The 16,093-nt window shown below is 43.2% G+C and overlaps 1 protein-coding gene across 1 annotated transcript in view; it reads left to right on the plus strand.

Annotated features, from left to right (window-relative positions):
- Positions 1-7,961: 7,961 nt before the first annotated feature.
- The window catches only part of RHOH (ras homolog family member H), a 67,524-nt gene continuing 59,392 nt past the window's right edge, over positions 7,962-16,093 (plus strand). The window contains exon 1 of the mRNA XM_075333862.1: positions 7,962-8,139. The gene's annotated coding sequence lies outside the window, so the exon portion shown is untranslated. The remainder of the gene's footprint in view (positions 8,140-16,093) is intronic.

The raw sequence follows: 16,093 nt of genomic DNA on the forward strand, positions 1-16,093 counted from the left end.
TGTCCCAGGAGTTTCCCCGGTGACTATCATCTGTGGATCCCGCCATCTTCCGTCAGCCTGTACCCGTCACCGATCCTGGATTCCACCTGGTTACTTCAGCCTGCACGTCCCGCTGGACCTGGACCCCGTCTGCTGTTACCACTTGGCACCTGTACCTGGTTCCAGTCGCCCGTCCTGCATACGGTTCCCGTTGGACTTACAGCCGTAGCCGTAGACTTCTGAAGGACATGAAACCCGAACTCACTTGTGTCCCGGCTGCTGTGCATCTAGGCCCTCTGGGGAGGCCGCCAGACAGTCCCTGTATAGGGGTTCGCTCCTGGTTGTCTCTCTGGGGGAGTCCGGTGCACGGTCCCGTGGATCCACCTCTGGACTGAATGTTACATTACGATTATAACAGTACCAGATTTATCTAGGGATTTTTTAGGTTTAGCTACTATCACACAAAAAAATGCTTTTTTTTTTACAAAACAAAGTTTATTTGGCAAGGCTTTAGTTTTTATTTTTTTAACTTTTTTTACCTACAGAGTCATTTGAGGACTTGTTTTTGTGGGATGAGTTAGAGTTTTTATTGGTGCTATTTTGGGCCACATAATATATTTTGATCACTTTCTATTCTGCTTTTTGTGAGCCAGAATCAAGAAGAAGCAGCAATTCAGGAACTGATTTTTTTTTTTAATTTTTTACGTTGTTCACTGTGTCTTAAAACTGATAAGACAGCTTTATTCTTTTGGTAAGTTCAATTATAGCAATACCACATTTATATTGTTTTTTTTTCATGTTTTGCTGCTTTTACGCCATAAAAACGACAGAGCTGTATGGCAGCTTGATTTTTGCAGCACAAGATTTTTGATTGTGTTTCATTTCACTTTTTGACAACTTTATGATGAAAAGACATAGTTAGGACATTTTTTTTAAACTTTTTTTACTTAGTCCCTTTATGGAACATTACCTTTTATTGCCCTGATCACTGATATGTATTGCAGTGCACTAGCATTGCAATACATTATAGCTGTCAGTGCTGCACTGACACAAGCCTCTGAGATCATGCTCCTGGCATGATCTCAGAAGCTTTCTGTAGCTGGCTGACCTGGAGGTTGGGCACCGATCAGACAGGAGAGGGAGTGCACTCCCTCTCCCAGCCCCTAAATGCTGGTATCAACATCAGTCATGGTTTGTAGGGGGTTAAGCAGCCAGGGATGGCTTGAGGACCATCCCTGGCTGTGACAGCCAGTGATCGGCTGTTATGTAAGCTGAGCTTCTGACGGTGATTGTGCGGTACATCCAAGGTCTGGAAGTCTCTGATAAATAGGACGTACCGGTACATCCAGGGTCGTGGAGTGATTAAAGTGACTCTGTCACCAGGTTTTTGCTACTTCATCTGAGAGCAGCATAATGTAGAGACAGAGATCCTGATTCCAGCGATGTGTCACTTACTGAGCTATTTGCTGTCATTTTGATAAAATCAATGTTTTCTCTGCTGCAGATCTAGCAGTTATACAGAGCTCATGAATATGCTTAACTACCTGCAGCACGCCAAGTAGTTCTCTAATGATAATCTACTGCTGATTAAATAGTGATTTTATCAAAACTACAGTAAGCAGTCCAGTAAATGACACATCGTTGGAATCAGGATCTCTACCCCTACATTATGCTGCTATCAGATTAGGTGGCAAAAACATGGTGACAGATTCCCTTTAAAGTGTACTTGTCTTTTTAGGTACCTTTTTATAATAAGCTGTCCTGTATGTACATGAGGCATAATACGATTTCGAGCCATTTCATGACTTGTAGCCCTTGTTTTCACCAGTTTTCTTCTCTGAAGACTCTACTTTAATTTTTCGTTCCCACTAATCAGTAAGTAGAAACTGTTTGCTATGATATATCCTATGCATGGCAAATGGAGATAGGGATTTTTGTTTTTCTTTCTCAATGGCAGTCAAAAGCAACAGCATCATGTAAGATATAAAGTAGTACTGTGCTGTGTCGCTGTGAATTCAACAGTAAAAGGGGTTGTCAGGTTTAACACGAAACTCTACAGTCATTGTGTGACTGTAGACTTGTGAATTCTCATAGCGCACAGTACGCACTGTCAGGATCCTCTGATGCTGGTAGTGAGACTGGGCAGTATGCGATATGTATTCTTCTGGCCACATCCCGACTAGAAGTGAGCAGTCTCTCTCAATTCACTAGTATTAAGCGAGGCTGTACATGTCTAATTGGAATATGGAAGAGAGTTCAAATTTCACATACTTGCGGTTACATGACTGCCTGCTCTGGTACCGGATAATTGTGACAGCTCACATTTAATGTAGTGTGTATCCTGATACCCCTCTATGCCAATAGTGTGTTTTGCTATGACTAAGGCCCCCTTCACATGTCCATGATAAAAACGAATGTTTTTCATCTTTTTCACTGTGCATGTTGAAGGTGCGTATGGCCATCTGTGTGCTGTGATTTTGGCACACTAGTGTTCTCCATGTGCTATCGGTGATAGCACACGGAGAGCAGGAACTTTTTACTCACCTATCTCCGGCGCTGCTGTGTCTGGCGCTGCTGCTTCCAGGTCCACGGTGCAGTAAATATTCATGAGCATAATGAGCAGGCCCGGAAGCAAGTGACAGCAGCGTCGAAAACAGCAGAACTGGAGAGAGGTGATTATAGAAAATCATTTTATTTCAAAGACACGTGTTTCTCTGGTATGTCTCACACTGATGTCACACGGATCACATCAGTGTGCGATCCATGTGACACCCGTGCTGTTGGAGAAAAACAGACACGTGACCGTGCGGAACACACACACACACGTGTGTGTCACATGGACACACGTCCTTGAGAAAACACGGAAGTGTGCGCAGATCTATTGATTTATTGATTTTAATGGGTCTGTGTATGTCTCCGGTGCGTATGAAAACGGATGTCATTCGTACTGAAATTACAGACGTGTGAAAGATGGTGTTACGGTTGCTTTGGCACTGGAGTCTATGTCCAGATTTCTTGCTACTGCACATGTGCAAGCGCTGGAGACTAAGTCCTATCTTGGAGCCATTGCACATGTGCGGGTGACATCATCGATGACACGAGGTCACATGTCTCTGACACCTTCTATGCCGATTGGCCGCTGGTCATGTGCTTGTGACACGTGGTCACATGTCTCTGACACCTTCTATGCCGATTGGTCGCTGGTCATGTGCTTGTGACGCTTTGCTCGGTGATAGGCCAGCGTGACGTCATTCCTGTCGTTCTGGCAGCGGATTGGCTCTGGTGTCCTCCATCTTGGATGAGGCACAGAGTCTATATAAGACCCTGACGCACGACGCACGACGCTCAGTCCTCTTGGTTCATGCATGAGACTAGACGCTCTGTGCACATTCCTCTAGGCATCTCTCTGTCTATGCTAGGTGAGCGCTACCGGCAGGGTAGCGTTCTTATACCTTACAGCTTCGGCTGCAGTCCGTATCCTTACCTCTTAGGGGAGCGGACATAGGCAGGTGCCTGAGGCACATGGTCCGGCTGGGCCTTGTGATTCTACTCGTAGGTGGACGTTGCCGCTAGGGTAATGTTCCTTATACTGCGTCTGGCAGTTGTTCGTATCCTCGCACACTAGGGGAGCGAACAGAGGTAGGAGCTTTGTGCGGCTTATGCTGCTGTCCGTCTCTTTTGCACCACTAGAAGAGCGGACCTAGGCAGGTGCCATATCTAGTGGTTCGTGTCCTCGCACACTAGTGGAGCGAACGCAGGTAGGAGCTTTGTGCGGCTTACGCTGCTGTCCGTCTCCTGGCACCACTAGAGGAACGGACCTAGGTAGGTGCCATTTCACACTCATTGCCTTTGTCTCTGTGATTATTAACAGAGACCATTCCACACACCCTCCAAGTAAGGGAGGAATTGCTTTATTTACTAATTATATTCCTCTGTGAGTTTAACAGAGGTATTGCACTCTGCCATAGTCTGCAGCAGAGTTTTTGCACGGTGAACCCTGACTGTCTGATATTCCTTTAGGTTTTATTATCAGACAGCCCCCTGTAACAGATGGTTTGAGCTGGCTGTGGAGAAAAACGACTATAACTATATTTAGATATATCACAAATTTCCTTTTATGTGCTCATAGTTTTGATTTATGCAAAGTTTGTTGAAATTGCAGTGACCATTTAAGGTGTTGTCCCGGATTTTTACATTGATGGCCTATCCTTTGGATAGGTAAGATAATCAATATCAGTATCCCCGCCGATCAGCTGTTCAACTATATAGTGCTTGCAGCCAGGTACTACAAGTCTGTTCTCCCTTCAAATCAATAGTGCAGTACCCGACCATGGCCATTATATAGTTGACCAAGCTGTGCGGCACTGTGATGCCCTGGACTAGCCAGGTAGTCACAGGTAGGCCCTTACACAAACACCTCCCCCCTTAATAAGGTGACAGCAGCCAACCTACAAAACCCTTGTCACCTCCCTCAGGGTTTGATGTTCACACCAGGGAGCGGAGCCAGGCGGTTGGCCACACCCACCGAGGAGTTCACAGGCCCTGAGGCAGGAAGAACAGTTAGTCTAGTTGTGACAGTGAAGTGGAGTGGAGTTTAAGGGCAGACCTGTGTCCAGGTCTGCTACAGTCTAACACCAGGTGTCTGGGTTGGAGCCCAGTCACCTCTGGCAAGGAGGCAGACGGTGGTGGCCGCCTGCAGGAGCTGGGATTACAGCCGGTGGAACCGTAAGAGACCGGGACCGGGTAGTGGCCCGCCGGTACCGAACCAGGGGAACCAATTGGAAACCGGAGCACCAGGAGGGATACTCAGACCCAGTACGAGGCCCAGAAACAACTGGACCGAGTCGAATCAACTGATTGAGGACTGGAATTTAGGCCCTTTCCCACCTAAGACACGACTGAAGACAACAGCCCAACGATAGGGGTAGAAAGCCACTGCCCAGGCATCAAGACCCCTAGGGCCAGCGTCTGCGGGCACACGGGCTCTACTGGCATACATCAGGCTGGGGACCGGACTACCATTGCTGAGGCAAAGGAGTCATCATTTTTCACACAAGTGAGGTGCAGGAGAAAGGCGCAAACCACCAACCTGAAAAGGGGAAAAGCGCAGCCGGCTGTGGGCATGGTCCACCATCTTGTTTGGTTTACCAGAGACTCCAGCGTGTTTGTAATAGTGAGTACAACAGTGCCTTCGGGCCGCGCACTGCGCTGCACCGCACCGATACGCCAGCAGCAGCATACATTCCCCCGCCTCAGCACCTCCCTCGGGCCCCCAGGACCATCATCCCCCTACCCACGGAGGGGTCAACACCAAGCTGCACAACACCGTCCTCGGGAGCCTAGTCAACGGCACCAGTGGTATCCATCCATTCACCACAACCCGTGGGTGGCGTCACGAACTTAATCCCCAAACAACCGCGGCCCCGGCCGTGGACCTCTCCACCGAACACCACCCCTCACATAGCGCCAGCAACTCCCTTTCAGAAGCGATGTGACCCCCGGGTCCGACGAGCATGGATCCGAGCGGCTTGGCAGCCGGCCGAGCCCCGGGTGGTACAGCTCCACAACTGAGCAGTTGCAGTCAGCATCAGGAACAGCTAATTGGAGTTGTTATCTGGTGTCCGTCCCAGCCCCGATCAAATATTGATGACCTATCCTAATAGGTCATCAATGTAAGGCTATGTGCGCACACTGAGTATTTGGTTGCAGAAATTTCAGCACCAAATCTGCATCTCCTGGAAGAAAAAACACACCAAAAACGCAATGCAATTTTGATGCGTTTTTTGCCACATTTTTCATGCATTTGGAGTGGAAAAACACTGGCAAAAACGCTGCAAGAATTGACAGGCTGCAGATTTATTTTTGCACCAAATCTGCAAGGGACAAAAAAGCAACATGTGCACAAAAGTTTAGAATTTTCATTCACTTTGCTGGCACAAGGATTTGCATGCAGCTTTGTGACAAAACTACACTAAAAAAACACATCAAATGAACGTATAGATGCAGCACCGTCCCATAGATTGGATATCTTCTATGCAATATGGACACCGTGAGTGGATTCTTATCAAGACCATGGTAATGATCTATCGCAAGCTCCATAAGTGAACTATAGTTCGAATGCCAGATTGATGGCTAACTCTCAACATGGTACTTTGGAGCAGATACTTTCTACTCCCCACTCCCTCCTTTCTATAACCTCTTTCTCAGTCTGTTATCTTTCCTTCCTTTCTTTCCATACAAATCTGTATAGGGGTTTCTCCTTGTTGTTTGATTTAATATTCTAAATGTTACCCCTTATAACAAACCCCGGGAAGGGGAATGCATACCTCGTAACATTTAAAGATGAGAAAGAGGGACAAAGTCTGCGGCGCGCTACGCCCCCTAACTACACCCATTTTGCAATCTGTCACACCCACATTCAACCCTTTTAAGCACTGCTGATCACATTGTTTAAGGCTGCGTGCCCACGATCAGTGTTTGCAGCATTTTGGATGTAGCGTGTTTTTGCTGTGTCCAAAACGCTGCGTTATACAGTACAAGCACAGTGGAAGGATTTCTAGAAATCCCATGCCCACTATGCTTGTTTTTTTCTGCAGCAAACACTGATGTTCGGTGTGACTTTCTAGACTGCAGCATATCAATTGTTTGCTGCAGTTGCATGCGTCCTCCGTAGGGAGAACACAGCAGGAAACCGCAGCGCACTGAACCCTGATCGTGGGCACAGGCAGCTGCGTTCTCCTGCGGAGGAGATGTGCAGCCCCGCAGGTCAGGACCCGCTGCCTCCAGGACACAGCGAGTCCTGATCATGGGCACAGGCAGCTGCGGTCTCCTGCGTTCTCCTGCAGAGGAGACATGCAGCCCCGCAGGTCAGGATCCGCTGCCTCCAGGACACAATTTTATCCGAGTCCTGACCTGTTTGTTCTCCTCCCTTGTTTGTACTTGGAGTTCCCGGCATCTGACCTGTATCCACATTCCTAACTCCGACCTCCATCTCTCCCTTCGGCTGTATCTGTGACTTCTCGGCTTCTGACCCTTGGCTGTCACCTGACCATGATTTGTCTATCCCTGTGCTATTGACGAGATCTCCTGCTGCGGACCCAGTATTCTGACTACTCTACTGCCCTCTGGTGGTTTACCTGCTAACTGCACTCTAAAGTTACACTGCTTGTAAGGCCAGAATCACACTTGCTAGTGCCTTGCGTGTAACTCGCGCGAGTCTCTCATGGTAGAACCCGGCATAGCCGCACACTATGCATCCAGGAGCGTCTGAGCTGCATAGAGATACATGCAACCGACCCGCTCCGGTCAGGGGAGTGTGCGGCCAAGCCGGGTTCTACCATGAGAGACTCGTGCGAGTTACACGCGAGGCACTAGCAAGTGTGATTCTGGCCTTACATCAGCTTCTTCTAGTGCAGAGTGACATTTTACCTGTCATTCTTTACCTAAAAAAGGCACATTCCCATAAATGAGATACCATACCTTATGTTTGTTTTAAATCACATCTGTCCCCCTGACTACAAACCTTAGGTTCATCTATTAAAGAAGTATGTCTGTTCATTTATAAGATTAGTTGGCTGAAAAAAAAAAATCCAAACAGTGAAGAGTCCACTTTATTAGGTGAACGGCCAACGCCTCTTCCGTCTTCTCCTCGCACTAGTGACTGATGGCTGCTGTGTAATGTCACATTGTGCATTTTTTTGTAGAAAATTAGTCATATAATGTGTAAAAGAAAGAGACTATATGACATACAATATATTTTAGAGCTCTCTTTACCCTTCTTATACAAAAACGTATTTTTGTTAGTTGTAGACTCTTGTATTTTACTTTGGAGGTTTTCAGCATCCCCTCGGCTCGGCGTTGTTAGTTCTTACCTTGTTGCTTGTGTGTGACAGGAAGCGGATATCTACATGTACTTTTATCATACATCACATATGACACATCTGGCTGAGTTCTTCCTACTTCCCCCTCCTCTACGCTGAAGCAGCCCCTCATACAATTTACAGCAGGCCGAGGCCACATCTATTGTCCCTATCGAGAGCGATACGAGGGTCTGCAAGAAACTTTCTACCTCCCTTCTCCGAGTTATGTCTCTTTTTACACCCACAGAGTCACAGCGCCGGCAGAATTTCACCAGCACTTCAGAAATGGCAGGAAACAAAGGTACAGTAATATCTTATTGTCTGGTCTCACTTTAAGCTGTTTTTTAACTATGGTTTTGAAATGTACTACATGATTTTGTCATCATCGATATGTGACAGGAGGGATGTTTCCGCTGGGATAATATTTGGTGGATAATACGGGCAGAGATACATGGAGGTCAGAATAGCTTCTTTATGATGTGATTTTATACTTTAGCTTTACAGGTTTCACTACAGTCATAAAACTGTCTAATATTATCAATAAAGCCTTCCAGTTTCATTACAAAAAATATTAATTTTAATAATTAAATTAATTGGTCATAACCGTTTTGCCCAAAAGCTGATCCAGAAGAAAATGTTGCACACGTTATACTGAAGTCTCTCCACATATTGTGTCCATAAAAATAGCTGAAATCTATTCGGGTGAAGTTATTTTATTTTTTAAAATGTATTTTTAATTAAATTAATAAAATACAGTATATATTTATTGAGAATTGTTTCTCCTCTCTTCTTGCTCATCCACTTTTATAAAACTGAAACGACCATAATTCCAGCCTTGCTAAATTTTTATATTATTTTTGGATCATGACTTTCCCAAAGGGATTGTTGCCAAGTTGCTGGACGATTTTCAATAGCTTTGTGCCGTATGTGGAGTTGGGAAGGAATTTTTTCCCCTAATGTAGAAGTTACTGTCTGCCCTATGGGGTTTTTTGCCTTCCTCTGGATCAACATGTTGGGTTAGGTCATGGTTTGAACTTGATGGACTTAAGTCTACCTCAACCTTAAACACTATGAAACTATAAAACTTTACATTTAAAACTTTACAGAATTTAGATTGACTAGGACATTATGCCATAGAGTTTTTGAGGCAAAATATCAGTCCTGTTTCAGGATTCATAGCACATAGTAATTCATTGCAAGGACTATTTGTTTGTTTTTTTTAAGAAACCTAAATAAAAAAAATAAAAAAGTACAGTAAAACATATTAAAATCTTTTCTAAGAAAAATAAAATTTTAATAAACAATTTATTAATATTAAAATGACCAGAAGCGCAGTGCAAAAACTTGGCCAATGTAGCGACGACTAAAGGGTGTAACTCCCCGGATCGGATTGAAATATGGTGATTTATCCATAGAAAAATGACTAAGATGGTCGAAACATATACCGTATGTTGTAATGTAAATGACTAAGGAGGGTTTGGGCTGACAGTTGAGGTGACGGTTGGCTGGGCCAACCACTGGCTTTTATGTGGCAGCAATTGGGAGGGCTGGGTATTGTACTAATATGAAGCCTTTCATACAAAATATAAAAGGTGAAAAAAATGTTTTATTGAGATCAGATCACAAAAATGGTAATAATCGTAATGGAAACATGTTTAAGAATCCACTTGGTCAAATAGGATTCAATGTGGATTAAAGGGAATGCATGCTTCTCAACACTAATAATATACATGAAAGGTCCGTCCTAGGTAGAGGGGTGTGAACCGGAGAATGGCAATATTTGGAGGCACATTAGCATCCTAAATTGTTGTCTATGCTCAAACATAAACTGAAGAAGCATAATATTATCGCTTGGCAATGTATTAGAGAAAAAAGGATTACAAATGAGCAGTTTGGTTTTAGGTACCACGGCTTACAAGAACGCCCTGGAATTTGCAAAGGTGCAAGGCAAAGCCACTGATAAGGAGCATGGAGTGAGAGTTATGGAATAAAAATCTTAAATATCTACTGGAGGACATGATCAACTTGTAAAAATATTTATATGGTCCACTAACACCTTATTACTGTAAGATCGCTATAAAAAACAGGGACGCGCTCTGTCCTGCTGGAGGGAGAAAAGTTAAATTGAAGAGACGTAATAAGGCTTCTTTACTTCAGACGCTGATCATGATCAATTCAAGAGAAATATCCGAGTTCTTGAAAAAAAAAACATAAAAATATTGTATGTGGATCCAGTTTAATCTCCAACTATATCAGGAAACATTTTTCTCCTTTGACCTATGTTATACATTGGTTTTCATGAGATTTAAAAATCAATGCAATTCCCTTTTTATTGATTTTTTTTCTTTTCATTCCCTCTGTACAATCTTTACCTTCTTTGGTCTAACTTGAACTTTTGTATTATTTGATGGCATCAATAGGAGCACAACCATAAGGCACATAATAGGACGCTGAACATTGGGTTTCGACAAGGAAGACAGTGGTCACCAACACGTCCATGTGAACAAATGCAGAGTTTATTCACACATGCATGGTTAAGGGTTTCTCGGACATGTTGAAGGAGGCCAAAAACAAACGTGTCTGTTTTTTTATTTTAAGAAATAGTTATATGAACTAAAATTATTTCTTCACCTTTAATGTTCTGTATCATTAACACAATTTCACCTCAGCATTTTATTTAGTCATCAGCCAGATGAAAGGTAACTGATTACCATTATGTCCTAGAGTGATAGAAACTCTTTATTATTGCGCATTAAAATATATTTTTAGGAATAAAAAAGTTTTGAAAATTCTTTAGGAATTTTCTTTTAAACCATGTGGTGATTTAAGTGTCTCATTATAGTTAGCACATAGATGCTCAAACTGGTGTGTCAGGAAAATAATTGGAACATATTTCATACAGGCAGCCTTAGGGCCAAAAAGTATTGACACGCTGCACACTATTGACACACTGCACACTATTGACACGCTGCACTCTATTGACACCCTGCAGACTATTGACACTCTGCACACTATTGACACTCTGCACACTATTGACACACTGCACACTATTGACACGCTGCACACTATTGACACGCTGCACACTATTGACACGCTGCACTCTATTGACACCCTGCACACTATTGACACACTGCAGACTATTGACACTCTGCACACTATTGACACACTGCAGACTATTGACACTCTGCACACTATTGACACTCTGCACACTATTGACACACTGCACACTATTGACACGCTGCACTCTATTGACACCCTGCACACTATTGACACACTGCACACTATTGACACTCTGCACACTATTGACACACTGCAGACTATTGACACTCTGCACACTATTGACACTCTGCACACTATTGACACTCTGCACACTATTGACACACTGCACACTATTGACACACTGCACACTATTGACACGCTGCACACTATTGACACGCTGCATACTATTGACACACTGCACACTATTGACACATTACACACTATTGACACGCTGCATACTATTGACACACTGCACACTATTGACACATTACACACTATTAACACCTTGTAAACTATTGATACATTGCACACTACTGACACTCTGTACACTATTAATACATTGCACACTACTGACGAAATGCTGCACACTATGAATGACATGCTGCAGACTACTGATAACATGCTGCAGACTACTGATGACATACTTCACACTACTGGGGTGCTGCACAATGTTGACACGTTGCACACTACTGACGACATGTTGCACACTATGAATGACATGCTGCACTCTATTGATGACATACTTCACACTATTGACAAGCTGCGCACTACTGACACGCTGTACACTATTGACATAATGCAGACTGTTGACACACTGTACAATATTGATACATTTCACACTACCGACACACTGCAGACTATTAACACACTGCAGACTATTGACACACTGTACAATATTGACACATTGCACACTACTGACACTGCAGACTATGGACACACTGCAGACTATTGACACATTGCACAGCACTGACACAATGCACACTATTGGCACACAGCACACTATGTGCGTTATCAATATAACATTCTAGCAAAATAGAATATGCCTGTGTAACTGTATTATGTCGCTAGCCTGTATGTAAGCATCAGCCAATAACAAAAGAAACAATTAGTTGATACATACAAAACGGATGAAAAAGCAGATAAAACTAAATGGTGTTATAAAAGAAGACGACGTAATAGTTAGTAAGACCTAATAAGGCCTATTAGACAAACAAAGGAGGAGAGGAGGCCCCAGCGAAGATTGTCATAAAATAGGAGGCAAATAGAAAAAGAAGAATGTTACTTGCTAGAATGTAAACAAATCTTTATCTTGATCTATAAAATTAATTTCCAATTTTTTTTTCAGCGTTTAAACAGCAAGTAAAAAACTAAGCTGTGGATATATGCTGAGTACTGACTGCAGTCAGATTAGTTTGATCTGTTTTATATAACATTCGTATCCAGGAAGAGAAGGGAGCAGCATTATATAGATAGCAATCTTGATGATATATGTGAGGGCCATTTTAGGAAGTCATCTACAGTATCTATCTATCTATCTCGAAAAAAAAATAGGATGGCAGCACTACTATTAATAGTGCTGCCATCCTAATTTTTTTCTATATATTGGCAATTGAAAGGTTGCTTGGTGGGCCTTGCACCCGTATTATATGTTTTGTGCTGATCTTGTTTTCTTTTTTCTATCTATCTATCTCCCTATTATCCCTCTATCTATCTATCCTTCTATCTATCTATCGATCTAACTATAGTACATAACTAAAAAATAGAGGACTGCAGCACTCCACTGGCAACACTTAGTTTATTCACCTGTATTCGGTGCAGCATTCCAGCTCTCTCACTTTTTTCTTCTATCAAACCCTATATAATGTTCTTAGAGAGGATCAGATAAAAAATATTGCAGGATTTATATTATTTTGTACATTTTTAAGTCATCTTTGGAGTTGGGAAACTCCAAAGAAGACTTTTGAGGGCTTCTGTTGACTATGTCTTGGTTTTTTTTGCCCACTTATTAATTTCAGATTAGATGTCATCTTAATTAATTGTGTCTTTAAAATTTTTTCCTCATTTGTTAAGATACCCGTTTACACAATATGGAAAAGTAGATACGGAAAATAAAGAAAATCCTGGAGAAAACCCTTTAATCAGATTCCAGTTACCGGTAGATATTCCCAAAGTAAATAATGTAGTCAGCACAACCATGTAAATTTGTTAAACCCAGAAATAAACAGAAATACAGTAGAAAGAAATCCCACCAGCGTCCAATATAAAGACGTGTGCGCTATTAATTCCTGTTTTTTAGAACACATTTCAATAAAAAGGATTGCTTAATTTATGACCCCTTTAATTTTCTTAGGGATGTCATATAATTAATGGTCAGAAATTAATATAAAATTTAGAACTCCACATTCATCCAGGCCTGCTGCGTACGAATCTGCAGTAAATGCGCATTAACAAAGATCTTCAATATGATAATGTGTTTTTGTTGCACATTTTGCACAAAATCCACTACAAATATGCCCTTTGAATTGCAATACAGCGAATACATTGCAAATTATAGATGCAAAATTTAGTGGGTGAAATAAGTATTGAATACGACGCCAATTTTGTAAATAAATATATTTCTATAAGTGCTATTGACATGAAATTCTCACCAGATGTCAGCATCATCCCATCCAGTCCATATAGTCAAAGAAATCAAACCATAGAGGTCCTTAAATTTAGTGATGTGTAATAATGAGAAATAACAGGATAAAAGTATTGAACACGCTTTCTGAAATTTATTTAATCCTTCATACAAAAGCCTGTGTTGGTGATGACAGATTCAAGACACCTCCTGTATGGAAAAACTAGTTGCATGCATTGCTCAGGTGTGATTTTGGTCCATTCTTCCAGACAAACACTCTTCAAATTCTGAAGGTTTAATGGGCTCCTTCTATGAACTCTGAGCGCTAGTTTCTTCCTTAAATTTCACTGCACAACAATGATTTTTGCTACTGAGAGAAAAACGTGATTTATAATAAATTGGATATGAACTCCAAATTTGCCTGACATGTCTAGATTTTAAATTGTACATGCAAGCCTATTTACTTATAACACTAATAATATAATGCATTACATATTGCAAATATTCCTGTGTACATGCCTGGATCTTTCCGGTCACGCTCAGACAGGTCTGTCAGTTTATGTCAGCAGTAGGCATATAAGGCAAGCTGGACAGAGTGGGATAAAGTGATCTGTTATCAGGTTTGAAACCTAAGATCAATAGACGCAAATGCATTAACAATCCGCACAATTTCTGCTACATATGTGGCAAATACACTACTTATGATCAGCACAATAATCTGACAAAGCGATTTATTGTTGCTTACAAGTATTACTTGTCAAATTGGAGATCAAGAGAAGAGCTGGGCACTTCATGTTTGTTGCACTATGTGTTACACTGGGAAAATGAAGTGGTTGAATGGTAAAAGGAAAGTAATGGCTTTTGCAGTGCCGATGGTTTGGTGTGAGCAGAAAAATAACCATTCAGACTGCTATTTTTGAATTACTAAAATCACCGGATATTCATAACTAAGTAAATCACAAATTGTGTATCCTGACTGAGTCTGCTCATTAAACAATTTCGTATTCCCTACTTTCCCCGCCCACAGGCGCCTATGATTGGTTGCAGTGAGACACGCCCCCACGCTGAGTGACAGGTGTCTCACTGCACCCAATCACAGCAGCCGGTGGGTGGGTCTATACTGTGCAGTGAAATAAATAATTAATAATTAAAAAACCGGCGTGCGGTCCCCCCCAATTTTAAAACCAGCCAGATAAAGCCATACGGCTGAAGGCTGGTATTCTCAGGATGGGGAGCCCCACGTTATGGGGAGCCCCCCAGCCTAACAATATCAGTCAGCAGCCGCCCAGAATTGCCGCATACATTATATGCGACAGTTCTGGGACTGTACCCGGCTCTTCCCGATTTGCCCTGGTGCGTTGGCAAATCGGGGTAATAAGGAGTTATTGGCAGCCCATAGCTGCCAATAAGTCCTAGATTAATCATGTCAGGCGTCTCCCCGAGATACCTTCCATGATTAATCTGTAAATTACAATATATAAACACACACAACTGAAAAAATCATTTATTAGAAATAAAAAACACAAACACATTCCCTCATCACCAATTTAATAAGCCCCAAAAAGCCCTCCATGTCAGGCGTAATCCACGGACCTCCAGCGTCGCTTCCAGCTGTGCTGCATGCAGGTGACAGGAGCAGGAGAATACACCGCCGCTCCTGTCACCTCCACGCAGCTAATGAAGACAGCCGCGCGATCGGCTGAGCTGTCACTGAGGTTACCCGCTGTCACTGGATCCAGCGGTGGATGCAGCAGTGGCCGCGGGTAACCTCAGTGACAGCTCAGCTGATCGCGCTACTCACCGCCGCTCCGGTCAGCTCCACGCAGCAACTGAGGTGAGTAGCGCGATCAGCTGAGCTGTCACTGAGGTTACCCGCGACCACCGCTGCATCCACCGCTGGATCCAGTGACAGCGGGTAACCTCAGTGACAGCTCAGCCGATCACGCGGCTGTCTTCATTAGCTGCGTGGAGGTGACAGGAGCGGCGGTGTATTCTCCTGCACCTGTCACCTGCATGCAGCACAGCTGGAAGCGACGCTGGAGGTCCGTGGATTACGCCGGACATGGAGGGCTTTATGGGGCTTATTAAATTGGTGATGAGGGAATGTGTTTGTGTTTTTTATTTCTAATAAATTATTTTTTCCGTTGTGTGTGTTTATTTACTGTAATTTACAGATTAATCATGGAAGGTTTCTTGGGGAGACGCCTGACATGATTAATCTATGACTTATTGGCAGCTATGGGCTGCCAATAACTCCTTATTACCCCGATTTGCCAACGCACCAGGGCAAATCGGGAAGAGCCGGGTACAGTCCCAGAACTGTCGCATATAATGTATGCGGCAATTCTGGGCGGCTGCTAACTGATATTGTTAGGCTGGGGGGCTCCCCATAACGGGGAGCTCCCCATCCTGAGAATACCAGCCTTCAGCCGTATGGCTTTATCTGGCTGGTTTTAAAATTGGGGGGGACCGCATGCCGGTTTTTTTAATTATTTATTTCACTGCACAGTATAGACCCGCCCACCGGCTGCTGTGATTGGGTGCAGTGAGACACCTGTCACTCAGCGTGGGGGCGTGTCTCACTGCAACCAATCAT

This window comes from Anomaloglossus baeobatrachus, chromosome 1 (assembly GCF_048569485.1).
Source record: "Anomaloglossus baeobatrachus isolate aAnoBae1 chromosome 1, aAnoBae1.hap1, whole genome shotgun sequence".
NCBI lineage: Eukaryota > Metazoa > Chordata > Amphibia > Anura > Aromobatidae > Anomaloglossus > Anomaloglossus baeobatrachus.